This window comes from Mobula hypostoma, chromosome 6 (genome assembly GCF_963921235.1).
Source record: "Mobula hypostoma chromosome 6, sMobHyp1.1, whole genome shotgun sequence".
Lineage (NCBI taxonomy): Eukaryota > Metazoa > Chordata > Chondrichthyes > Myliobatiformes > Myliobatidae > Mobula > Mobula hypostoma.
The window spans coordinates 142,583,683-142,609,877 of record NC_086102.1 but is presented as its reverse complement, the minus strand read 5'-3'; the positions used below and the strand labels follow the sequence as shown (position 1 = coordinate 142,609,877).

The following is a 26,195-nucleotide window of genomic DNA, read 5'->3' as shown; positions in this document are numbered from 1 at the left end:
AACAACTCCTTCTCTGCTCCAGCACCTTAGCAGATGTTGCTCAACCCGGCAGAGTGCTTGTTGCTCCAGATTCCAGTACCTGCGGTCTCGTGTCTACAAGTCCAGAGTGTTCTGGCCAGACCAATTGCAGTCAGTCACCACAGCCTTTTCAGTTTAGAATAGCTAAGTATTTCTTATTTAAAAGACAGGTCACATTTGGTCACAGTTTACTGATCAAAAAATCAAGATGAACTACAAAAGCAATTTCAGTGACATTTTGGAAACAATCCAAAAGGACTTCATAGTTATTCAGATAGCAAGGAACGGAGATTGTACCGTATTTGCCAAAAGCAGCAAAGCAAACAACATTGCATTCAAGTCAATATGTTGATTAACAATCTGTGCCTTAATATGCAAATTTATGCTGCCACTAATACTCTGATAATGAGACAAGAGCATTTGACAAGTGTAGCCAGATACCAGTAATGGAAAGCACCGTTATAGTGAAGCTTTTCTGACATGAGGGCAAATGAAATATGGACAACTACATAACACTAAGAACATGTGCCCATCAATGCCAAATAACAAAAATGAGAAAGTAATGAATAGTACAATTTTTGGTAAGTTGAAAGAATATTAATGCTTATTAATGCAGTGTTAATGCTTCAAAAATTACACTGAGGTTCCTAGTCATAAGATAATATGGATACTCAGGACTGCAGATGCTAGAATCTGGAGTAACACTCAAAAAAGCTGGAGGAACTTAGCAGATCAGCTAGTATCTGTGGAGATAAATGGACACGATGCTTGGAGCACCTCAAAACTTGGAGACAGCTACAATGGCATAACAGGATGCAATTTTTGCTTCAGACCAGATGTAATACCGTCCTATTGTAACTCCAGATATACTGATGAGCAAAACAAAAAGCAAAAATTGCACCTCACACTCACAAAGAACAAGGACAGTTCTGCAGAAATCAAGGAGGAAGCAACTGAAACAACATCTGAACTCAAAATAAAATTCCATCAGCTTTTACTGATAGATGCTTTACCCAAGAGATTAAAATGAGGATAGAGTTATAACTTACACACAGTTGTCAATAACTTAACTGTAACTTCATCCAAAATTGCAGGTAAAACCCAGGGAAACTTGGCAATATAAAAATATATACAAAAGGACAAAGCCATGATGGACAGAATTTGACCACTGTACTGATAAACAGAAGTGGATTGTTGTGGGGTTCATGTACCACTACTGAGCATACTAAAGATAAGCCAGTGTCCAAATGGGCTTGCAGACACTGGCTTATTGTTAGAATGGACATCTCACGGATGGCCAGCAGAGACTGATACTGTGCCTTTTCATAGTGGCTTTCTATTTTGATCCACTGTTTGCAACTTTCAAGAAATGAAATCGAACATACGACTAGTTCCTTAAAAGGATAAGGAAAATATTTGGAGCTACTCTCAAAAAAGCTCTGCCTGGCCAATCTCTTGCTAAAGCACAGAACAAATCCACACACTATACCATCAAGTATGCACCTCAAAACATGAAGACTAAGAACAAAATTAGCATATTTAAACAAATCTGCCTCCTGAAATTCAGTAGAAGTTCAGTCATAAACATCACCAGGATTCTCATAAAAAAAATACTGTTTCAAGAAAATCACCTTCTTAGATGATAGCAACCTTCCAGGCAGGTAAAGCTCACATTAGTAAAACACAAGAACCATATTACAATAGGAAGAAATAAGCAGAATCAAGGTAAATTCAATTGAAATTGGTGTCAGAATCAAAGGCAGACATGAACCAAGTCTGGATAGTGAACCACTCAATTAAAGCAAATGACAGTTACCAAGCATACAAAAAGTTAAACTGATAAAAAAAATGATTATGTTTAATAGTACAAAATAAGGAAAATGAGTTGGAGGTGACGAGAAGCACATGGGAAACATGTAGCAGTTAAAGGCTAATCAAGGAGAAGACTGAGTCCTCTTAAAGACCATCAGTGCTGCCTGTGTGTGGAGTTGCAGGAGACAGCTAAGATTTTTAATGTTTGACAAGAAGAAAAAGCTGGAATGGCAGCTTAACATTTCTAATTCAACACCAACACACAAACAGATAAAAGTAACCCCAAAAATGTTAGGCTCTGTAAATATCAATAGTGATTTTACTTTTATCTCCAATAGTTTTACTGTTGAATTGCAAATGTGATTACCAAATATACTCCAAATCCCACCTGCTTAATTTTGTTGAATCAGCTCATGTTGCATTTTTCCAAATGTCTCTGGAAGGGCAAAAACAGCACATCCACGAGTTCTCCCTTGCCTATTATAGGACAGGTTTACTCCTTCTGTACACACGGTTTCCAGATGGTCACAAAGCTTGGACTTGAGGATCTAAGTACCATTCCCAGTCCCCACTTTGGGGAATGCAGACCACGACAACATAAAAATCAGTGGAGCTGCTACGTGCATTTACTCCCCCACACCTTTGAATGATTTTCCGTTCTTCTGTTAATCCCATTCGATGATGGTTGTTGGAAATGTGTTAGTTTCAGGAGAAGTCAGGCCTTGAAAATGTGAACAGAGCCTGCCCAATAGAGTTGACTGAACTCTAACACAGAGTTAGAGTTGTCCTGAGAGAGGACACTGACTTTAGACAGAGCCACAGAGTGAGTGAGTGAGTGAGTGTATAATACGACCTATTTTAGATCTTGTTGATTAGAACTAAGGATATGATTGTGTTCAATGCTGAGCAGTATCAATAAATAGCAGTCTGATGTAGATATTGCTATTGTCTAGGTGGTTCAAGGCTGACTGGAGCACCAGTGAGATTGCATCTACTGCAACCCATTGTGATGACAGGATGTTGGGACTACTTGCCCATAGTTCTCAAAGACCCTCTCCTCCAAATTCCTCATAAATGCTACAGCGCTACCTGCTGCGACCACTTCCTCCAAGTACTCACTACCCAGTGCAAAGAGGTTGCCTCTGTCTCTAAACTCCCTTATCTGTGCCCTCTTCTTTGGACTCCCCAACTCTGAGGAATAGGCTAGAATAGTCCACCTCATCCATATGCTTCATGACTTTATGAACTTTGTGAGGTCACCTCTCATTCCCTACACTCCAAGGAGTGAAGATTCAGCATAGCCAACTTTTTCTATAGCTTAGGCCCTGTAGTACAGGCAGCATCCTCGTAAAGCTCTTCTGCACCCTCTCCAGTTTGACGATATCTTTCCTAATAAAAGGATACCAAAACTATACACAATGCTGCAAGAGCAGTCTCACCAACTTATATAACTGCAACATAATGTCCCTACTCCTAAACTTTCTGCATTGACTGAAGGCCAGCATGTGAACATATTTTCCACCACCCTGTCTACTTGTACAGCTACTTTCAGCAACACTTGCACTTTTACTCCCAGATCCCTGTGTTCCACAATACTCATTAGTGGCCTGCCATTCACTGTAAAGGTCCTATCCTGGTTTGAATATCCAAAATGTATCATGTCACACTTATCTAAATTGAAATCTATTTGTAATTCATCATCTAATCTTCCTAACTGATCAAAATCTCTAATTCATTGTAACCTGTGCATATCAGCAAAACCCCCTATTCGGTATCAGTGGCAAACTTGCTCATTGTGCCACGTGCCTTCATATTCAAATCACTTACACATACTGTAAAATGAATACCAAGTCTCAACACTGACCCCTGGGGCACTCTACTAATCACAGGCATCCAGTCAGATAATTGCTCCCTGCTTCCTTTCATTGAACCAATTCTGAATCCATCTTGTTAGCTCTTCCCATGTAACCCAACCTTCCAATCAGCTTGCCATGTGTGATCCTATCAAGGGCCTTATTCAAGTCCATGTGGACAACATCAGCTGTCCAACTTTCATCTATACTTTTACTCACCTCTTCAAAAAAACTCCAGTCCCGCTTGCTGGCGCAATAATATCAGCGAATAATAATAATATACTCTGCAGCGAAGGTTCCCGAGTTCAAATCCAAGTCGGGTTGAGCGTCGAGCTAGCAACTCGGCCTTGTAAAAACAAGGATAGCTTGCTATGGAAACACCATCATGGCAGTGCCCCGATAACTCCACTGCCAAGTTAAGGGCTATTCTTCTTCTCTTCTCAAAAAACTCCAAATAGATTAATCAGACATGGCCTCCCAAAACCATGCTGAATATTACTGATCAGGTCTTCACTATCCAAGTCATACTAGGCCTTGTTCTTCAGATTTCTCTCCAGTAACTTCTCTACAAATGAAGTTAGGCTCACTGGCCTATAATTTCCTAACCTGCCCTAGTTATCCTTCTAGAAGAATGGAACAACATTAGCCACCTTCCAGTCTTCTGGAACTTCCAACAGTGACTAACAACAAAGCAAATGCAGTGGGTTACTGTTAATTGGTCCATCAGCTAATTGGGACAGCCAGTTATGAATTTGAACAAACTCTTAAAGAACAAGAACTAACCGAGAAAATAGCCAAGGTTTTCTTTTGTTTATTTGGGACACGAGACTGGGGACTTCCCTGGATACAGTGGATAACTATAACTTTTTCTGTTCCCCATCATACCTGCGCTCTCCTTGAAGCATTGCAAAGCTTCTTGGCCGTTGATCTCATTAGGCTAGTCTGCCGGAGTTTACTTCACACGCCTGGACAGCTATGTCCCTATTATACCAGTTCTCAGTATTTTTAATTTGCACAATTTGTCTTTTTTGAACATTGGTTGTTTATGTATATATTTTTGTAAATTCTGTTATATTTATTTCCCATTAAATGTCTGCAAGTAAATGAATCTCAAGGTAGTACATGGTAACATATACATATCTTGATGATAAAATTTACTTTGACTTTGAGTTAACCTTTCCCCCCTTAGTTCCATTTACACACCACCTTCTTCAACTCACCTCTAATCCAATACCAATAAATCCACATTTGCTACAAAGGATGAAAAACATCCACCTTTTCTCCCCTTACAAATTATTACAGTTAACTCTGCCTTCGGTATCCTGTGTTTCAAGAAAACCACTTAGTGGACCCAAATCACTCCTCATAACTAACATTCTTCACTGGTGAAGCCTATAAAGCTCCTCTGAATGTCAACTATAATTGGTTGTCTCTTGACTTGTCTCAGCTCATCTCCTATGCAAGCTCCACCATACTTCAGTTATCACCAAACTCAACTACACCTACAGTCTTCTGCTGACTTTTCACTTTCTAAACCAGCTCATCCAACTATCTGCTGTTCATATAGTAAAATGGATCAAGCATAGTTTATCACCTAAAATATTTACCAACCAAAATTTTTTGCAACACCTTTAATTCAATATGATCTTACAGGCATTGAAACAACTCCATAGACTTAACCTTCCTAACCACAGTAAACACCTCTAGTGCTATAACAATTTAGAGCTCAGCAATGCTCCAATCCAATCTCTGGTGTAGTCTTAATTTTCTTCATCTCTTGATGCAAAACTATTTGCCTGGAGGATGGTGTTTGACAAATATACTCTGGTCAAAACTCCAGATTCCCTCCTTATTCCTCACCTTTTGCCCCAAACACTTCCTCTCTTCTATTGTGATTCTTACAATCAGAATTGCTTAGATTTATCAAACATAACACATCTGTTTGGCTCAAAGTCAAATATTCTCTGATAAATATTCCTGGAACATCAAGTCGCTTTTTATTGTCATTTCAACCATAAACTGCTGGTACAGTACACAGTAAAAATGAAATGACATTTCTCCAGGACCATGGTGCTATATGAAACAACACAAAACTACACTAGACTATGTGAGACAACTCAAGGCTACACTAGGCTACGTAAAAAAAACAACACAAAAACTACACTAGACTACAGACCTACACAGGACTACATAAATTGCACAAAACAGTGCAGGGCAGTACAATAATTAATTAATAAACAAGACAATAGGCACAGTAGAGGAAAATTTCAATATAATAATAAGTGATGTAGATGTCAGTCTAGACTCTGGGTATTGAGGAGTCTGATGGCTTGGGGGAAGAAACTGTTGCACAGTCTGGTCGTGAGAGCCCGAATGCTTTGGTACCTTTAGCCAGATGGCAGGAGGGAGAAGAGTTTGTATGAGGGGTGTGTGGGGTCCTTCACAATGCTGTTTGCTTTGCGGGTGCAGCGTGTGGTGTAAGTGTCTGTAATAGCGGGAAGAGAAACATATTATAAATGAAATTATTATAACACTTCAGAGGAATATCTCCAAAAAAAAACAAACAAACGAACAACAAAGCAGAGAGCAAGCAAGTACACATTGAGTACTTATCTGAAATGCTTGGGGTTGGAAGCGTTTTTGATTTTTTCATACTTCGAAATATATAACGAGATAGTTTGGGAACATCATCATTTCCGACTCTGAATTTGTGCGCTAACAGTAAACAATCTTTGTCTTACAGTTGCTCATCACACATGTACTTAGCAGTAAAAATTATATACCATGAATATAATGCATACAGGGTTTTAAAAAAGCAGCATGGCAGCATCTGGAGAATACCTGAATCAGTTGTTGAATAACAATAAACAACTGCAGGCTTTCAGTCAGTGCCTATAATGCCACGTTTTGGTTAAAAGGTTACAGTACACTGTACTTGTATTTTACATAAAATTTTTTAAAAAGATATAAAAACAATCAGCATTGTAGACTTCTGCTGTTAGATTTTCACGAGCAACACTTTAACAATTGAATGCCGTTATGCAAGGAATAAAAACGAATGAGCATCGTAGGCTTGTTCTGCTGCTAGAATTTCGTGGTCGGCAGACACTTAAAAAAATGTTAATGCTATGCCTTTTCTTCAATTTCTGCAAGCAGCCTGCTGAATATTCACAATTACCTTCAATTTCAAGTTTGTCGTGATAGATCTTTGCCTGTTTCATGATCAGCACACAGTGCCTTCAGAAAGTATTCAGTCTCCAACTGTTCCTTCACATGAGTAATACAATGATTTTTGATTAATTTAACTGAGAATTTTTATTTCTGAATCATATGCTCCTCCCCCCAACAGTAGAGCCTCAAAAATGGAAAATCGTAAAGCACGAAAAACCAAAAATTTAAAAGCTGAAATGTCAACAGTTGAAAAGTATTCATCCCCCTTTGCTCAGCACTTAGTTGAACCACCACTTGCAGCTATTACAGCCAGTAGTCTTTTGGGACAAGTCTCTATTAGCTTTGCACAATGTGATTGGCCATTCCTCCTTGCAAAACTGTTCAAGCTGTGCTGTTAGTTGGGGAGCGGTGGCGGACAGCAATCTTGAGGTCTTGCAGAAGGTGTCCAATCAGTTTAAGATCATGACCACTCCAGGGCTGCTCTAGCAGTGCGATTTTGCTTTATGCAGTGTTTTTCTATTTTTCATTAACTTCTGTCATGACATACCAGGTCACTTCTCAGACCTGTCTGTGCTGTGCAGACTTTCACATTGCCTAGGAACATTCCTAGAGTCTTGTGAAATTTTCCATTTATGATGTCACATCAGCACAAAAAATTGAATTTAAGAAGTTTTCAGGTTTGAGATTTTGGATAAGGGATACTCAACCTGCATAACTGGTTGATTATATCACAAACAGAAATCTTTACAATGTATTTGGAAATCAATAACATGGAAATCTTAAAACAAATCTTTCTTTGATATTAGAGATTCGCATGAAGTTATTTCCATGTATTTTCAGATGCCTTGTCCATCTTAACAAAATATTTAGAAAACTTTGACTCAGTCTGGAACTTATGCCTATCAGAATCAGCTTTAATACCACCGGCATATGTCGTGAAACTTGTTGTTTTGCAGCAGCAGTACAATGGAATACGTAGTAATAGAGAAAAAACTAAGTATATATATTAAACAGTTAATTAAGCAGTGCAAAAATACAAATAAAAAAGTAGTGAGGTAGTGTTCATGGGTTCAATGTCCATTCAGAAATCGATGGTGGAGGGGAAGAGCCATTTCTCAATCATTGACTGTGTGCCTTCAGACTTCTGTACCTCCTCCTTGATGGTAGCAATGCGTACAAGGCGTAGCCTGGGTGATGATCATCCTTGATGATGGAGACCACCTTTTTGAGGCATAGCTCCTTGAAGCTGTCCTGGATATGATCGAGGCTAGAGCCCATGATGGAGCAGACTGAGTTTAAAACTCTCTGCAGCTAATTTTGACGTTGGGCAGTAGCCACCCCACCCCACCCCAGACAGTGACGCAGGCAGTTAGAATGCACCCCATGGTACATCTGTAGAAATTTGTAAGTGTCTTTGGTGACATACCAAATCTTCTAATGAAATACAGCCACTGTTGTGCCTTCTTTGTAGCTACATCGATAAGTTGGGCCCAGAATAGATCCTGAGCGATACTGACACTCAGGAACTTGAAATTGCTCACTCTTTCTACTTCTGATCCCTCTGCGAGCTCAGATCTTAAACACAGTCATGCATTATGAATATGGTCTATTTAGTACTGGAGGGAAAAATAAAGTTAAGAGATTGATAGAAATAACGTGTTTCACTTCCAGAGTACTGCAAAGTTTCACTGTAATAAAACCATTAAGACTTAAAACAATTAAATTTTTTTTTAAATAGCTGTTCAGCCAAACAGTTATGCCCTCAACTACATCTCTTCCATTTCACACACATCTGCTCTTACCCCATCCTCCCAGGGATAGGATTCCTCTTGTCCTCACCTACCACTCCACCAGCCTCCGCATGCAGTAGACAATTCTCCGAAACTTCCACCGAGCACATCTCCCCTTACCCCCGCACTTTCTGCAGGGACCGCACCGACATGACTCCCATGTCCATTCATCCTTCCCCACTGATCTCCCTCCTGGCACTTATCCTTGCAAGCAGAACAAGTGCTGCACCTGTATCAACATCACCTCCCTCACCACCATTCAGGGCCCCAAACAGTACTTACAGGTGAGGCGACACTTCAGCTCTGAGTCTGTTGGGGTGATATATTGTGTTCGGTGCTCCCACTGTGGCCTCCTGTACATCAGTGAGACCTGGCGTAGATTGGGAGACCATTTCGCCAAGCACCTACACTCCATCCGCCAGAAGAAGCGGGATCTCCCAGTGGGAACCCATTTTAATTCACTTCCCATTCCGATATGTCAATCCATGGCCTCCTCTACTATTGCAATAAGGCCACACTCAGGTTGGAGGAACAACACCTTATATTCCGTCTGGATAGCCTCCAACCTGATGGCATGAACATCGGTTTCTTGAACTTCTGGTAATGGCCCACCCCACCCCCGCCCTCTCCGCCACCAGTCCCATTTTCCTTCTCTCACCTTATCTCATTGCCTGCCCAATTGCCTCCCTCTGGTGCTCCTCCTCCCTTTTCTTTCTTCCATGGTCTTTTATGCTCACACATCAGACTCCCCCTTCTCTAGCGCTGTATCTCTTTCACCAATCAACTTCCCAGCTATTTACCTCATTCCTACCCCTCCTGGTTCATCTCATTTTGTGTTTCTCTCACCTCTTCCCCACCTTTTAAATCTACTCCAGATCTTTTTTCCTCCAGTCCTGCCAAAGGGTCTCGGCCAAAAACGTCGACTGTTTTTCCCCCATAGATGTTGCCTGGCCTGCTGAGTTCCTCCATCATTTTGTGTGTGTTGCTTGGATTTCCAGCATCTGCAGATTGTCTCGTTTCAGCCAAATAGTTTTTCAGATTGCTTATTGCCAGGTGAAAAAGTGCAAACTCATTAAAACTATTAGAAAATATTATTTATATTCCCTATCAGAACCACTGAAGGAATTGTACAGCAATCTTCACAGCTCTGACTGGCCGCAAAAGTCACACTATGTATGCAGATACAATTTGTAAAGTGACACTACAGCATGTGACATCGTACTCACTCCAAACACAAACACACATATTATCTAATATCTGACTATTAAGTGACCTTGGTTTCAAATTTAATGTCATTTTGTTAATATAACAAATTGTACAAACTAACTACTATAGGGTCTTATTTTACAATTTTGTACTCATCATTAAAGCACCTTGACCTTAACACAGCCATCTGACAATTTTGTACATTAGGAGTTGTTAACTAGAGCTCTCGTATTTTTTCAGTAGTTCTTGAAAAACCTTCATGTTGCCTACCATAAAATGCCTATCACAGAAAATACCACTGTTTCCAAAATACGATTTTATGGACTTTGGCAGTATACATCATTCCCCCTTGCTTTATACTTAAGAACTGGTCAGATGAGGGCTAAAAGAAAGGTAGGTTTGCATAGTTCTATTGTAAAAATGAAAGACAACACCAGTGCTTAATATTAGCAAAGAATTATGTGAAGTAATCAACCAATTGAAAAATGCTCCACATAATAAAATCTTCAGCTAATGTATAATTAAACCTATAAATTAAATCCAATATTGCATTGAATTCTTATTGATAATTCATTTCTTCATTTAGAACCAGCAACTATAATCCCAAAGGCTAGAATTATTTTTACACACAATTTTACAGAGGATCAAACAGTAACTTTAAAATTAGTACACAGTGTTGAAGTGAGGGGAGGGAAATAGAAAGGGACTGCATTTATAGGAATATGAATTTTAAAATTCCAGTTATGATTCATTAAAGATTCATGCTCCTTTATGAATATTGGTGATAAAAGAAAATAATTGATTTGAAACACCGCAGGTAATGGTTGTATTTTCAGATTTTTAAAAAAGTGACATATTAACTACAGCCAACCTTCAGATACATGCTGGAAAAGCAAGTGTTTTAGGAAGGAACTGGTAGAGCATGCAAGGGCCAATCACACAAACTCCCCTGCATGCTAATAAGACCACAGAACTGTCAAACACAACTCTCTTGACGTGGATTCACAGAAAGCCTTGGTATTCTAGTGCAATTAGCCTAATAAAACATCATTTGGCCAGAACAAGCTCTGATATTGGTTGTTCTGTAGGGAAATGCTACCCAACTGGCCTACAAGGTTAGATTTAGATGTTGAATAAGTACTTCTATATTTTTAAAAATATCCTGAATATTTAAATCCTAACAATTAAAAGCAGAAAACACAGCCACAAGAGATTTTGCAGATGCTGGAAATCTAGAGTAACACACAAAATGCTAGAGGAACTCAGCAGGTCAGGTAGAATCTATGGAAAGGAATAAACAATCGACATTTCAGGCCAAGACCCTTCATCAGGACTGGAAAGGAAAGAGGAAGAAGCCAGAAAAAGAAGATGCGAGGCAGGGAAGGAGTATGGCAGGTACTGAGTGAGCACATGCTCAGGGTCAGAGATCACAGAGGGGGAGCAGTGAGAGAGGGCCTTACCATTGAAAAGAAGATTTAAACTAAAAACGTAGTTAGGCCCCTAGGTCAGGCCAAATGGCTGAGCCAACTGCGACATGGTTGCCACTCTCAGTCCTCTGCACCTCATGGAAGGGCCATACAATGAAGGCTTCCAGTGCAAGAGAACTGGTGGGAACACGAGGCACAGGCAGTGTCTGGCATATTCCAGACAAATATCTGCAGGAAAAAAGGAAAGAAAAACAGTGATTGGCAAAAACAGCTTAAAGGAGAAAGTTGAGGCTCACATTGTCACATACACATGTTGTGCAAAACCACTTAAAATGTGGGCCTTCGTAACACCTCAAAATTCTAAATCTGACCAAACTCAAAACTAAACTACATGGCATTCAATACATCATTCTCAGACTGTGAGTGCACCAAGGATTTTCATTAAAACTGGCTCCAATATTAATTGGTGTAGAAATTTAGAGTTGGGTACTGTTGCATTTTATGAGTACATATTCTTATAACAAGGGCATAATTTCCTGCAGAATACAAGTACTTATTTTGCAAACTCTCCCTTCCTTCATCAGTTCTGCTAAAACATGACTCATTGCTTTAAAAAACACACAATATCACTCTTTCCTGATGCAGCTATTCTATCTTTCACCCTGTCCACTCTTCACCCAACCTCCACAACCTATGGGTATCTTTAGGCCTTTAAAACTCAGGAGTAACAAGTTAAAATTTCATGATCTACTTCATCTTTACTTTTTAAGCATGATAATAACAACTTGAAAAGAAAAGGTGACTTTCAAGTCAGCTTTCTAATAGTAACTCACAAAAATGCTGGAGGAATTCAGCAAGCCAGGCAGCATCTATGGAAAACAGTATAGTCAACATTCCAGGCCAAGACCCTTTCCAGTCCTGATGAAGGGTTTTAGCCCAAAATGTCAACTGTACTCCTTTCCATAGATGCTACCTGGCCTGCTGAGTTCCTCCAGCATTGTGTGTGTGTTGCTTGGATTTCCTGCATCGGCAGATTTTCTCCTGTTTCTAATAGTAACTGATATTTTTGCACACAGGCCAAAATGTGATAATTGGAAAGCCATCTGAATACATGGACAGCACAGCAGTGCAGCTAGTAGCGCTGTTGCCTCACAGCATCAGATACCTGGGTTCAATCCTGGCCTCAGTTGTCTATGTGGAGTGGACACATTCTCCCTGTGACTGTGCTGATTTTCTCTGGGTGCTCCAGTTTCCTCCCACAAATGCACCGGTTGGTTGGTTAATTGGTCACTGTGGGTAAGCATAAATGTCACAATACTCCTTGAAGAGCAAGACAGTTGCTCTGATTTGCTCAATATTTATCTCCAAAAACAGATCAACTACTGCTTTTACAAAATCCTGTATTGAGCCAAGCTCAATGCAGAAGCAAGGATATTTTCTCAATTGCTACTTTTACCTTGTAAAATTCTCTAAAAACATAAAACTGCTTAAAAGTGACTGAAACACACTCCTGTTCTCCATGTGAACAGTTTGACTCCAACTTGCAATGTATCTATCTGTCCTTTACCTATTTATCTTGAACTATATTTGTCCAGTTATCTCCATAGTTGTGAAAGAGATTTTAGGTGCACTTTAACAACACTGTGGCATTACAGCTCAAAACTAAAAGAAAATACAAACAAGAGCCAAAATTCAAGATTGTGCATTTCTATACAACCTATTGGTACAATAGCTGGGAAAAGTCAAAAACCCAGTTCCTTCTCTGCTATATCTGAACTGCACCTTTTTTTTTTAAACTTACATAAAACAATGAGATCCAAATTGGGTCACAAAGACCTGCCAGGAAGATTGCCCAAGGTTAGAGCATTGAGCTTGTTTCAAAAATGGCATGATACTACAAAAGGGAAAATAATGAGCTGGGTCATTTTAAAGCACAAATTAAAATGACCCAGCAGTCATCTTCGCTATGATTTTGTCTCCAAGTGAAGCTTGTGCTTCAAAATTGCACTGCTGACTCTTCAAAAAAACTGTGTGGCAATCATTTTCTATGTTAGGAACCTAATTCACTTTATATTGTACAAGAAAATCAACAGCACAGGTAGACTATGCCCAGCTTGTGAATTTAAAATAATTATACATCAATGTTAAAAATTCAGCTTATGAAATCCAGCTGATGGTAGTTATTCAGTTCAGACTGAATGCCAAGAATGCAGCGGCCAAGTAAATTACTTTGTGGCTACACCTAACCAGGCTTAATGTTTCTCAAACTCCTCTGTTAAAATTTCACTGAGAAAGTTTTCAGACATTAAATGAATGCAATCAAAAGTACACAGAAGAACAAACTATCACTAAGAAAGTTATTTTATTTGCCACAAAGTATTATAAATCTATTCATCATTCAGGAAAAGATTCCATTGTGCACTAGTCTGGTAAAAATAAAACATAACATTGTATGTATATTTCAAGGACTCACATTAACATCTATTGTTTTCAAGTATCTGTATCAGAGTACAAAGGTAGACATTATTTCAAAAAGGATGCTTAAATTTTGTTCTGAAGTAACTTAATTTTCCTTTCCATAATATGAAAAGGAATTTGCAGAAATCCCGGCATTTAGCCTTGTAAGTACAAGGAGATCCAGCAGAAGAAAGATTGTACTGCCTATTACCCAATTGTGCTATTGCTGGACTTGGTCCTGTATGAATTCCCCAGCATGTCAGCCAAGGAATTTGACCATAAAACCTACACTAGATTAAAGCTGGCAAGGGATCCAGTCACTTACGCATTGGAACGGCAGCACAAATAGTAAAAACAAGTTACAGTTCTAATTAACAGCATTTGCATTAGTATTTTAGTCATTTAAATTGATTTTAAAAACCTTTTGAAATTACTTTTAAAATGTTAATTATTTAAACAATTAATATTTTTGAATGCCAAGAGCATTCAAAAGCTTTTTAAAAGAAACTGTCAGCTTTGATGGCAGAGCTGATGGGTTTGGCTTTCTGGGCATCAAACGATCCTCTCAGCAGTTTCACGGACAGGCCGTGTTCTGGTCCATCAGTTACAATGCACCAGGTCCGCCATTCGACAAGTTCATGTCATTGGATCTGAAGCAGGTTTTCAGGATTCTGTGGGACTCAACACGTGGCATCTTCAACACACTTTCACCTAACAAAACATGCCTGTTGCAAAGAGATTAGAACCCCGAGCTTCCTGTTGCCTGTTACTTTTATTCTATGTCCCACCCCACCAATCTATCTGCACCTTCCTGCACCACTTCAATGTGTTTTGTTTGAAATTGCCTCTTGGGTCCCCTTTAAATCTTTCCCCTCTCACCCTAATCTTCTACCCTGGGGAAAAGACTACGGCCACCCACCTCATCAATGCCTCTCATGAAGTTATATACCTTTATAAAGTCAGTAAGTGAACACAGGTGGATGGGAAATCTGGAGCAATGATCACGAGTTCCATTTTGCCCCATCAGTCAGGTGTTTAAAAGAGGCTGAAGTCTAGTTTGGAGATTCTCTGCTTGGATACCGTGAACCTTAAAATCCTAATGCCTTTGGACCAGACACTAGTAACAGGGTAGACATGTACCCCAGCGGTTGAGAAAGTGTAACTTCATGTTCCTTCTGGGACCACTGCTCTCTACCACACTCAGTATCGCATTCTCCATCTTCCAGTAATTCATTTTCTACCTGTATTAGAACAGGCCATTTCTGTTGCAAATCATCCAACTATGACATTGGTTTCATTGTTCTCTCCCATTGGTACAGCCTGAACATAAATCGTTGTCTTGCTATTAGCAATACATATAGTCAAAACATAATTACCCAGTAATTGTCAATTTATCCCTCAACCTAATCTCAGGTTCCCCTTTGTTCTATCCACCAGCTCCTCTGCAGTTTAAGATAACCTTTTATTCTCTCTTTCCCAGGTTAGACAGATACATCAACCTGAAATATTAACCATTTCTCTTTCCACCGAAACTGTCTGATCTGAATTGTGTTTCCAGCATTTTGTTGCTCAGTTCAGATTTCTAGCAACAGAAAAGGTTTTCATTTTTACTTACATGCAATCTGTTCACAGAATTTGCTTGAACAAATTGATCGGAGGTATGACTCACAAATATAATCACTTTTCCCAGAAGATTGGAGAAAGAGGTCGTGGCAACTTCTTCCACTAAAAGCAGGGTATTTTTTCCTAAAGATATAGTCAGTGGAAAATAACTTACATCATGGATTAAATCAATCTCAGTTGTTTGTGGGCACCAAGCTTGATTTGATAATTTCACTGCCATTTATCATCAAACTACCTGCTTAAAACACCATTGCTTTAATAAGCAACTACTTCCCAACTACAAAAACATGAAGTTGACAACCACGGGAAAAGATTTCCCATAGTTTATTATTGTAATATGCAACCTACAAATGCAGTAATATAAATTACTACAGATAAACATCTGAATTCTAAAGAATTAAACACAAGGGAAACAAATGTAGGTAGAGCAAAAAAAACACCTTTATAAAGACAATTTCTTTTTAGCATCGTTACATGTCCTAAACTTCTCAATCTGTCTAATGTGTTAACTATTCATACATTTGGTCAAGACTACTTAATTCGTTTTTGATATTTCAAAAGTAGCAACATCCTTTTACTAAAGTAGTACAGCAAATAAACAGTTATTCATATGTTAAATGAATCAAGTCATGGGCATATAATACAAAAAAAAGCCTAATGGTTAGAATTCTAGTCAGTCAATAATAAAGACGACAAGACTGGAGAAATAGCTCTTGCACCTTGACCCAAACTTCCATCCAAATGTATTGGATAAATTGCGTGTTCATGTCTCATTTTTAGGTACACAAGTGTTTTTGCAAAACAGCCTAACAGCCTAAAACAATTCCATGGTTGTCATGTGTATGATTTAAGCATTCCATTTCATGCTCTGTAACTGTACAAAAAGGTTACAACCATATTGATAGAACTATTTTTGTATCTTTAAAACAAAATTTCCTTAGTCCAAGAAGAATGCTGCTACATGCTTAAATTAATCTTTATTTTTCCCCCTTTATCCCCTTGCTAAGAAGAACTGAGTTTAAGTGCCCAGTTGAATCACCATTCATTACAGATTTCTGTTCTTCTACCGCTACAGGTATGTGCAAGACAGATGAGAGCCAGGGCAGTTCTGCGCTATGAAGAAAGCACATCATAGTTAAGTCAATTGTGCAGTAACTGTAAGAGGGCATCATAGCAAGACTAGTTCTGCAACATACATAAAGCTAACATACAGAATGTTAATGAAATCAGCTCACCAATCATGTACATGCATGAAGCAGACAATTAAAAAGACTGCTGCAGTTTTGAAATTTTCATGTCATACGTACTATTAGATATCATGGTCTATTCACTTTTTTTGAAATCTTAAAGAAGGATCACAAAGAGAACACTAAGAAACAAAAGTGTCAAAGGGAATAGGGATATTACAATTTAAAAAGTAAAAAGGAAACTAAACTCACTTTTAACTCCAAACATGCCATTACACAAATACCACAAATTAATGTAAAAAGCAGCAGGTATATTTAATTGTTTCTTTCCAAACTATGTTCATCAAGGATCACCTCATATTTAGACCACTTTACGTTTCTCACACAAGGTTGATCTCCAACAATGATGTGACAAGCAATCATAGAACATTACCAATTCATTCAGTCACAGCACTGAATGCCAAGCTCAGTGGTTCTGCTCACACCTGCAAGGTGAAGTACTCATTTCAGCTTTTACCAACAAGGTGGTAAAGAGTCTGAAGGTCAACTCGTTCCTTGTGTGTACAAGTAAAAGACAAGCAAGTGCCATCTGGGCCACCAATGCCCATCAATACTCCACTGAGCAGTAATGCTCATCACCATGGAATGGTCAAGGAGGAAGCAAACATTAAAGTGTAGATTGTAGAAATGTAAACGTAATCAAGTTGTATTATATGGGCCTGATTGGATATTTGCAGGAAATCAAAAATGTGTTTGTATGCTTGCAAAAACATTTACAACAGCATATCCATAGTTACTTAAAATCTACAAAACATTCCAAGATGTTTCATAGGAGTGCTAAAAAAAAGTAAAATCTAATGTGGAAATTTATCTATAAATTAATCCCTAGTGGCAGGATATTGCTTCATTGCGCCAGTGAGTCCATACAGCATCTGTGCAGGAACTGGAGCTTTAAGTATACAGAGGCATAAAGACTAGTGCATGTCAGCTCCTAATAACATTAGTCTGGGTCAAGTTGAAAATGACAAGCCCCATTTCCTCCCCTACAGATTTTGCATTTTGTTTTAAGATCCTAATCAAAACCTTTACACATCTGATGAGATAAGCAAGATGTCATAAACTTAATAAATTAACTCAAGGTCTTTTGTTGTTTTTAAAAATCACTGGAGAGCAATGGGGGAGGAACAAATTGTGGCATTAGGGTTAATGTATTCTAGTATTTAAATTTTCTATCAGTCTTAGTGACTAGTGGTACAAGTTGAGTAACCAGGAATGCACAGAGAATGAGAGATTGTGATAAAAGACATATTTCCATTTCATTCACTTACAAAAATAACCAAATATTTAAAAATCTAAGTAAATAATAAACTGTGTGTTTTCTATAAAGTTATTTTAAGAGATTAAAAAACTAGATTTCTGATGTCCCTTTTCACACAAGCTGAGTGACAAGGTTGAAAGTTTTAACACAAACGCACAAGATTGTTCAGATGCTTGAAAACTAGGGAATCACACACAAAATGCTGGAGGAATTCAGCAGGTTAGGCAGCATCTATGAAGAGAAATAAACAGGCGACTTTTCAGGCCAAGACCCTTCATCGGGTCCTTCCCTCCTGTCCTGGTTCTGATATGGCATGGCTCCATTAGGTATAGGGAGCACTTGCCCAAATGCCAAGCCAGCGATAGCTTTCACAGTCTTGTATTCAGTGGGTGAAACAGCAGACATGGATTTCTCCTAGGTGTGAAATACACACAACCATGCACAGAGAGTGCAATATTAGACTTTAAGATCTCAGTTTTGATACATGGCTACATACTCCACTAGTAATTCATGCATACAAGTTCACAATTTGGTTTGAATCTTTTCATTTCCACATGAGCCAAATAAATACAAAGCAATGTCACAAAATATTAATGTAAATCACAAGATCAAAACAGTCCCTGTAACATAAGGCCACTAGCTAATGAAAGTACTCAACTGACAATTTAAATTCCAGTGGCACAAATGCTATTAAACAAAAAGGTCATGCTTCCCATAAATTAGATAGGCAACCACAATGTTATTTCCTTTTATTCTATTTTTATAAACAATGTTTCTAGTTGCTCAATACATTGAGATTAATAAATTGGAAAGAAGCATTTTTATAAGTAAAATATTGTAGAAAATTCCATTCTGTAACATATACTGTAGTACGCCAGGGTAGGACAAGGACTATTGATAAACAGTGAACAGACAAAAAAAATTGCTAGTATAGGTGATGAATTTGACAGTAGTTGGATTTAACTTAGTGAATGTGACCTGGGAATTGCAGAATATGAATAACTGGAAAGAGACATTTCATCTGACCAGCATAAGGTTTCTATTATGAATCTTAATTTACAAAAACACAATAGTTCCACAAACCAAAATGTAAAACAAACCTTTGTAAGCTATCACAGACTACACTTAATCATTCTCTCAAGGTAATTCTTAAAATATCACAGCCAAATCAGTGTGATATTTATCAATAAAAGGATTACTGTGACATTATGATTATTAATCTTCATAGTACTTTTTTCCCCACTGAATATTACAAGAGGCATTGGTCTGTTAATCAAAAGACCAGTAATGACATCACCAGAAATTACCGATGTTAGACAAGTAGTATCTCATTAATTCTAATTTAGACAAGTTGCACCCAATAGAACAGGCTTGAATACGTTAGGGAAATTAATTAGGAGATGCGTTTTTAAAATTGGAACTGAGGGTATACAAACTCTACAAATGCAATTTGTATGTTAAACACTAGCGGAGGGGAAAATATTCAACAAATGCGTTAACCATCGCAACCCTACCTGGAAGAGGCCGCATAGGCATCTCTAACCTCAAACTGGCTTGTTGTGTGGTGCAACTGGATTTGAAACAGTTTCGGCAACCTTAAAACTCAAGTTTCAGTTCTAACAATTCTAGCGGAAGCAACTCCTCGCTGATCTGCCGAACATCGTTAGCCGAGCGTCGGTGCTGAACTCAAGGCGCGGGGAAGCCAAGAGAAGCCCACGGCATCTAACCTCAGTGTAAGGCTGCACGGTTGGAAACGTCTTCCAAACATTATCACACATCTTTACGCTCATCGCCCCATTTAACTCGGCTATTTAAGAAGAAAACTGGACCACAGAAAAGCAAACGGGCTTATTGCAACCATCTGCCTCTCGCTTCCAAAATAAAATAAGCGTAACAATAGTAACTTTGGATCATGTTCAGGCAGATTACACACAATTTGTCTACTCGCTCCGAGCACGCAACGCTCAAGGTTTCCGCATCTTTGCGCTGAGTTGGTTTATTATTTAAAAAAAGAGAAATAGAAAATGTCTTAGGAGGAAGCAGTGAAGGTGCGGGTGTGTGGGCAAAGTGCAGGACAGGGCAGACGGGGCACACCGAACGGGCTGGGCGCGAGCGCGAGCGCACCGGCACCCGCTGGAGACGGTCCCCGGGAGGCTCGCGGGGAACCGAGCCGGGCGCCGCCAGCGGGCTGCTCCTCCCGCCGGCCGCCACCGCTCCTCCACAGGCCCAGGGACAGGGACAGCTCGTCTACTCTCTCACTTCCACGGCCGCCACACTGAACAAACAAACCACAACGTAAAGTCTCAATGACAAAAAAGAACATTTGCGACCTCCCCCACCCCCTCATCTCACTCACCTCTCACCGGGCTCCACTTGCTGCTCCTCTCTCTGCAATAAGCCGCGAGTTCATTGAGCTCCTTTTATTTCACGTGTGTGTGTGTGTGTGTGTGTGCATGAAAGCAAAAAAAAAGTCAGGACCGACTGCCAGAGAACTGCCCTTTTGCCGAGGGTTCAATGGAAAATTATGTTCTTCTACTTTGTTTTATTTTTTTTTAATTGCCCTACGAGTCTCCTTCGCTCGTCTGTTGGGCAGGAGTACATCACTGGCTACGCGTGAGCGCGCTGCATCCTCTGCTACTGAGGCTTGTGTTCATGTTCCTCATCGACAGACCCGACCCCGCCGCTATTGCGCGTGCCCGCGAGCCTAGAAGTTCCTGGAAAGGGACATATTGCGCCCAGAGAGGGATGAAAAATAAAATGCTGCAGATGTTGCAAATATGAAATACATGTTGGAAATACCTGTGTTTTTTTTTAAATTTCAGATTTCCGGCATCTTTAATTTTTTTTTCAGATTTTCATTTGTAATCTGAAAATGTCATTTCCAGCCGGATCTCAGCTCTCCCGAAAGTCTATAAATGTATCTAGAAGCTTGCTTTTCTTTAGCAGATTATACCGTGCCGTAAGGTATCAAATTCTTTCCAGCCACTGAAGTTTAGTTGACATTGACCGTTGCATATAGGACAGGGGCAGTCAAATTGTACACAGCAAGCTCTCATAAACAGAAAATCTGATTTATTTTGTTATGTAAACCGAGAAATCAATAATCCAGAGAACGTCCCTTTTTCTTTTTGGAAGTAATATTGGGATCTTCCGAGTATAGCGCACAGTTCAGATGGGCATTCCCTGTAATATCCCGTATAATGTAGGAAAACGCACGGCAAGATCCCGCAATCTATTTTGAGCTAACATTAGATATGTAAATGCGGCATCGAACTCATAATCCTCAATTTGATGTAATTTATATGAATGTGGATTTTGTTTGTAAGGGAATCCTTTGCCTCACGTCATCAGTTTTCTCTTCGGCAGCAATTCTCTCATCTATTTAAAGACATTTGTTACTACCGCCTTCACTTTTGCTGATAATCGTTTACTGCCAGAAAGAGCAGTTCACGGGGACAAGACACAGAATCATTTTCAGAGATTCGCCTTTTCCCTGATTACAACAAAGAATCAAGCACACAGCATTTGACAATTATTAGCATTTATCTCATGCCGCTGGCAATAGTCCACAAAGGCACAAGGTATACCTTGTATTCTCCAAGCTTTCAATACAAATAAATCTATCTAAATTAAATCCAATCAGTAAAAGAGCAGGAACGTGTTTGTTGGAAACTGTAACCCGTGATATTGAACTGTTTTTTGCAAAACTCGGGTTTCCACGCATTAATCGGAATTATCTATTGTTGCAATAAATAAAGATTTAATACGCTTCCATCTCAGATATGCAAAGTAAACACAAAGCTTGTCTTCGTTGCTATGACTTCATCCAAATGTAAACACAATATTTTGGGATATGACGCCAACTGACATGACTCCACAGGTTTTTCTACTTTCCAGAGTGCAGTCATGTAGCTACAGGAGCTTTTTTTTTAAAAAAAAGTTTATAAATACCGTAAGCTTAAAAGAATGGGGGTTGCTGTGTTCTCTGCAAAAAGAACACACCCACACATAATCAATCATATTTTTTATTTCATTTCCGATTTTGAGTGGGAGGAAATAAACGCTGCATTCTAATACTTGCAGCCTACCCAGTAAATGCAAAGCAAAGCGACAGCACACATTTAGATTACAATCAAAAACACGTTTTGCATTGTCGAGAGTTGATGAATTTGCTGACTGGTTGAGTCACCTCCATTATGAGAAACTCTCAGTGCTGCTACCTCATGGTCAAGGGTAGCAGCAGATGGAAGTAATTCTTCATCAGATATATCTTCACGGTCACCTTGCAAAGCGGGTTGATCAATCCTGCAAGATTACCGTTTCTTTGTCGCTTCAATTATAGAACAGTACTAATTAAAGACCGCGTGTGAGATTTAATCCTGGAACTCGTTTCCATTATAGCCTTTCAGTTTTCCTATATATCATAGTATAATGTAGTAATTTCGCAACTGTGAAACCCTATTCATCCGCTGATATTTCGAAGCAATCGTACTCGTGGGCTGGAAGTAATGTGTCAGCAATATTTGCGGTGTATTTGTCTTAATGCGATTTTCCCGGTATGGAGATGTAGCAGGATATGATTAAAATGTCTTACAATGAACAATTTGCACAATAATAGAACTAGCGTCATGTTGTTTTTAGTACAATGGGATAACACATAAGTGCACAACAAAAAGTAGATATTTATTTTGGCAATACATTTCCTGAAACATAGATTTATAGTATAAAGTACCTATTTATGTGTTACCCTATTTTACTAAAAGACAAAATGACGTTAACAATACCAAATCCCTTAGTTTTATTGGGGTAATAAATAATTCACACTCCAAATCCATTAAGTAAGGGTCTTCCATTTATAACTTGCCCCTCAAATGGTAGATTTCTTGCTACTATCCCATATATGCCATTCCTGCACAGATTTTCACCAAACTATTTCACCAAGTACACTGAAACTGATGCATTTAATTGGTTCTAGAAAGTATGAATTTATTTTGGCAATACATTCCTGGAGCATAGAGAATGAGGGGAGATTTGAAGGAGGTATACAAAATTATGATAGGGTGAATACAAGAAGATTTTTTTTCCACTGAGGTTGTGAGAGTCTAGAACCAGTGGTCATGGGTTAAGGGTGAAAGGTGAAATATTTAAGGGGACCATGAGGGGGAACTTTTTTACTCAGAGGGCGGTGAGAATGGGGAGCGAGCTACCGATGGAAGTGGTGCTTGTGTGGTCGGTTTTTAGCATTTCAAGATTCAAAAATTCAAAGCACATTTATTATTAAAGAATGTATGAATTATACAACCTTGAGTTTTGTTTGCTTACAGGTAGCCACAAAGAAGAAACCCAAAAAAGAAGCCAATTAAAGAAAAAAAAGACCAACACCCAATGTGCACGAGAAAGGAAAAGTAAACACAAACCAAGCAAACAACTGAAGAGAACAACAACAGTCCAAACCAAATTGAGTCCTCAGGTTTGAACCCCGGAGAAGGCCCCAAGCCCTGCTCATCAGTTCATCATAGTAGCGGGCCTGGAGCACAGCAGCCTGGGCAGTTTTCATAGCCTTAGCGCCATGGAGAGAGAGGTGACCATCACAGGGAGCAAGCAAAATCGTCTCGCGCCTCGGATACTGACATCTTGTCTTTTCAGTCTATCTGGGATGGCATTTAAATTGACCAAGAGAAATTTGGATAAGTACATGGATGGAAGGGGTACGAAGGGCTGTGGTCCAGGTGCAGGTGGATGGAACTAGACAGAATAATTGTTCAGCATGGACTAGATTGGCTGAAGGCCTTTTTTCTGTGCTGTAGTTCTCTATACTAGGAGTAGCTGGCCTCACTAAAGCTGATCTCATAATCTGAAATTTAGGCTTCAGTGCTGTAGTACTTAATCAATGAGTCAGGTTAACTCAGCTCTATCACATATACCATCCTGCTGAAAGGCTTCGGCCCGAAATGTTGACTGTACTCTTTTCCATAGATGCTGCCTGGCCTGCTGAGCTCCTCCAACATTTTGTGCGTGTCACTTGGATTTCCAGCATCTGCAGATTTTCTCTTGTTTCTATCACATATCTGATTCATTTGGCTTGATTTGGTATTGAATGTTAAGTGTTCATTGCAGAACTGAGAATTGTGCATTAGCTGAGATGTTGACTTTCAGAGAGTGTCATACTCAAAGTTGACATAAAATAGAAAATGTTGGAAATACTCAGCTGATAGAGCAACATATGTGGAAAGAGAAACAATTAATGTTTCAAACTGGGGTTCTAACAAAGGGTCCTAGAGCTGAAACATTAGTTACTATTTAAACAGACGGTGCCAGCAATTGCGGCTTTCATTTCTTATCTCTGGCTTCTGCAGTTTTCAGATTTTCTTCGCCTATGTGTTTATTTGGATAAAATTTTAAAATCATTGTACAAAATTATCTCAGCTTTATTAGACCGTATTCCTCACTGCAATATAATCAAGAGAAAAGCAGATTAATTGGCCACTTGTCTCATTTTCTGGTTCTGGAGTTTCTAGATGAGAGAGTGTGCAAATCCTGCAGTCATGAGAGAATTGTGCTTGAAATACCTTCGGTCATCTGGGTGAAGGTGTCTCATGTTGGAAGAGCCGAAACACGTGATGAGCGTAGTTACATCACTGATATAGAGCTTAGAGCATTGTGAGTTGTATTCTTCAAATCCAAAAAATTGGTTAAGAAGACATGCATGTATTGTTTATAAATTCATATTTATTATATTATTCCTAAGTTGTCTTCCAGTGCATGGAATTGTAGAACACTGGTTTGTTATCCAAAGTTTTCACTCTTTGTTCATGGAAAAAGTTGCATAGTGGGGATCAGAGGCTGACTTTGCAGGAGCATTATCCAGCGATTGCTACAGATATTTTCAAGAATTGTATGAATCTGGCATTGATGGAAATTAAGGAGGTGGTCACCCAGCCATGCAAAAGAAACACAGTAGAAGTGTGGAACCTAGGAAAATGATGTACCTTAAAAAAGACATGTGACCTTAGTCCTATTCATTTCACTTCTTGACAGTGAAACCATCAAACTAACGCAAATACCCTCTGGCCACTTTATTAGGCCAGAAGAAAGGGAAGTATAGGCCTGTTAGTCTGACCTCAGTGGTTGGGAAGATGTTGGAGTCGATTATTAAGGATGAGTCCTCGGGGTACCTAGGGACACATGATAAAATAGGTCATTGTCAGCATGGTTTCCTCAAGGGAAAATCTTGCCTGACAAATCTGTTGGAATTCTTTGAAGAAATAACAAGCAGGATAGTTAGGAGAATTAGTTGACATTGTGTACTTGGATTTTCAGAAGGCCTTTGACAAGGAGCCACACATGAGGCTGTTTAACAAACTATGAGCCCATGGTATTACAGGAAAGATTCTAGCATGTTAATGCAGTGGCTGATTGGCAGAAGGCAAAGTGTGGGAATAAAAGGAGCCTTTTCTGGCTGGCTGCCACTGACTAGTGGAGTTCCACAGGGGTCTGTGTAGGGACCAGTTCTTTTTATGTTATAGTCATAGTTTATTGATCCCGAGGGAAATTGGTTTTCGTTACAGTTGCAGCATAAATAATAAATAGTAATAGAACCATAAATAGTTAAATAGTAATATGTAAATTATGCCAGTAAATTATGAAGTAAGTCCAGGACCAGCCTATTGGCTCAGGGTGTCTGACCCTCCAAGGGAGGAGTTGTAAAGTTTGATGGCCACAGGCAGGAATGACTTCCTATGACGCTCTGTGTTGCATCTCGGTGGAATAAGTCTCTGGCTGAATGTACTCCTGTGCCCACCCAGTACATTATGTAGTAGATGGGAGACATTGACCAAAATGACATGCAACTTAGACAGCATCCTCTTTTCAGACACCACCGTGAGAGAGTCCAGTTCCATCCTCACAACATCACTGGCCTTACGAATGAGTTTATTGATTCTGTTGGTGTCTGCTACCCTCAGCCTGCTGCCCCAGCACACAACAGCAAACATGATAGCACTGGCCACCACAGACTCGTAGAACATCCTCAGCATCGTCCGGCAGATGTTAAAGGACTTCAGTCTCCTCAGGAAATAGAGACAGCTCTGACCCTTCCTGTAGACAGCCTCAGTGTTCTTTGACCAGTCCAGTTTATTGTCAATTCGTATCCCCAGGTATTTGTAATCCTCCACCATGTCCACACTGACTCCCTGGATGGAAACAGGGGTCACTGGTACCTTAGCTCTCCTCAGGTCTACCACCAGCTCCTTAGTCTTTTTCACATTAAGCTGCAGATAATTCTGCTCACACCATGTGACAAAGTTTCCTACCGTAGCCCTGTACTCAGCCTC

The 26,195-nt window shown here is 39.4% G+C and overlaps 1 protein-coding gene across 4 annotated transcripts in view; it reads right to left on the bottom strand.

Moving 5' to 3' along the window:
• Positions 1–20,521, bottom strand: part of LOC134348459 (diacylglycerol kinase beta) — a 579,084-nt gene extending 558,563 nt beyond the window's left edge. For 3 of the 4 annotated variants that reach the window (XM_063051878.1, XM_063051881.1, XM_063051880.1), the window contains exon 1: positions 20,219–20,521. The gene's annotated coding sequence lies outside the window, so the exon portion shown is untranslated. Of the gene's footprint in view, positions 1–19,376; positions 19,717–20,218 lie in introns of those variants that run through there. The other variant, XM_063051879.1, reaches the window with a different exon arrangement.
• Positions 20,522–26,195: the final 5,674 nt, after the last annotated feature.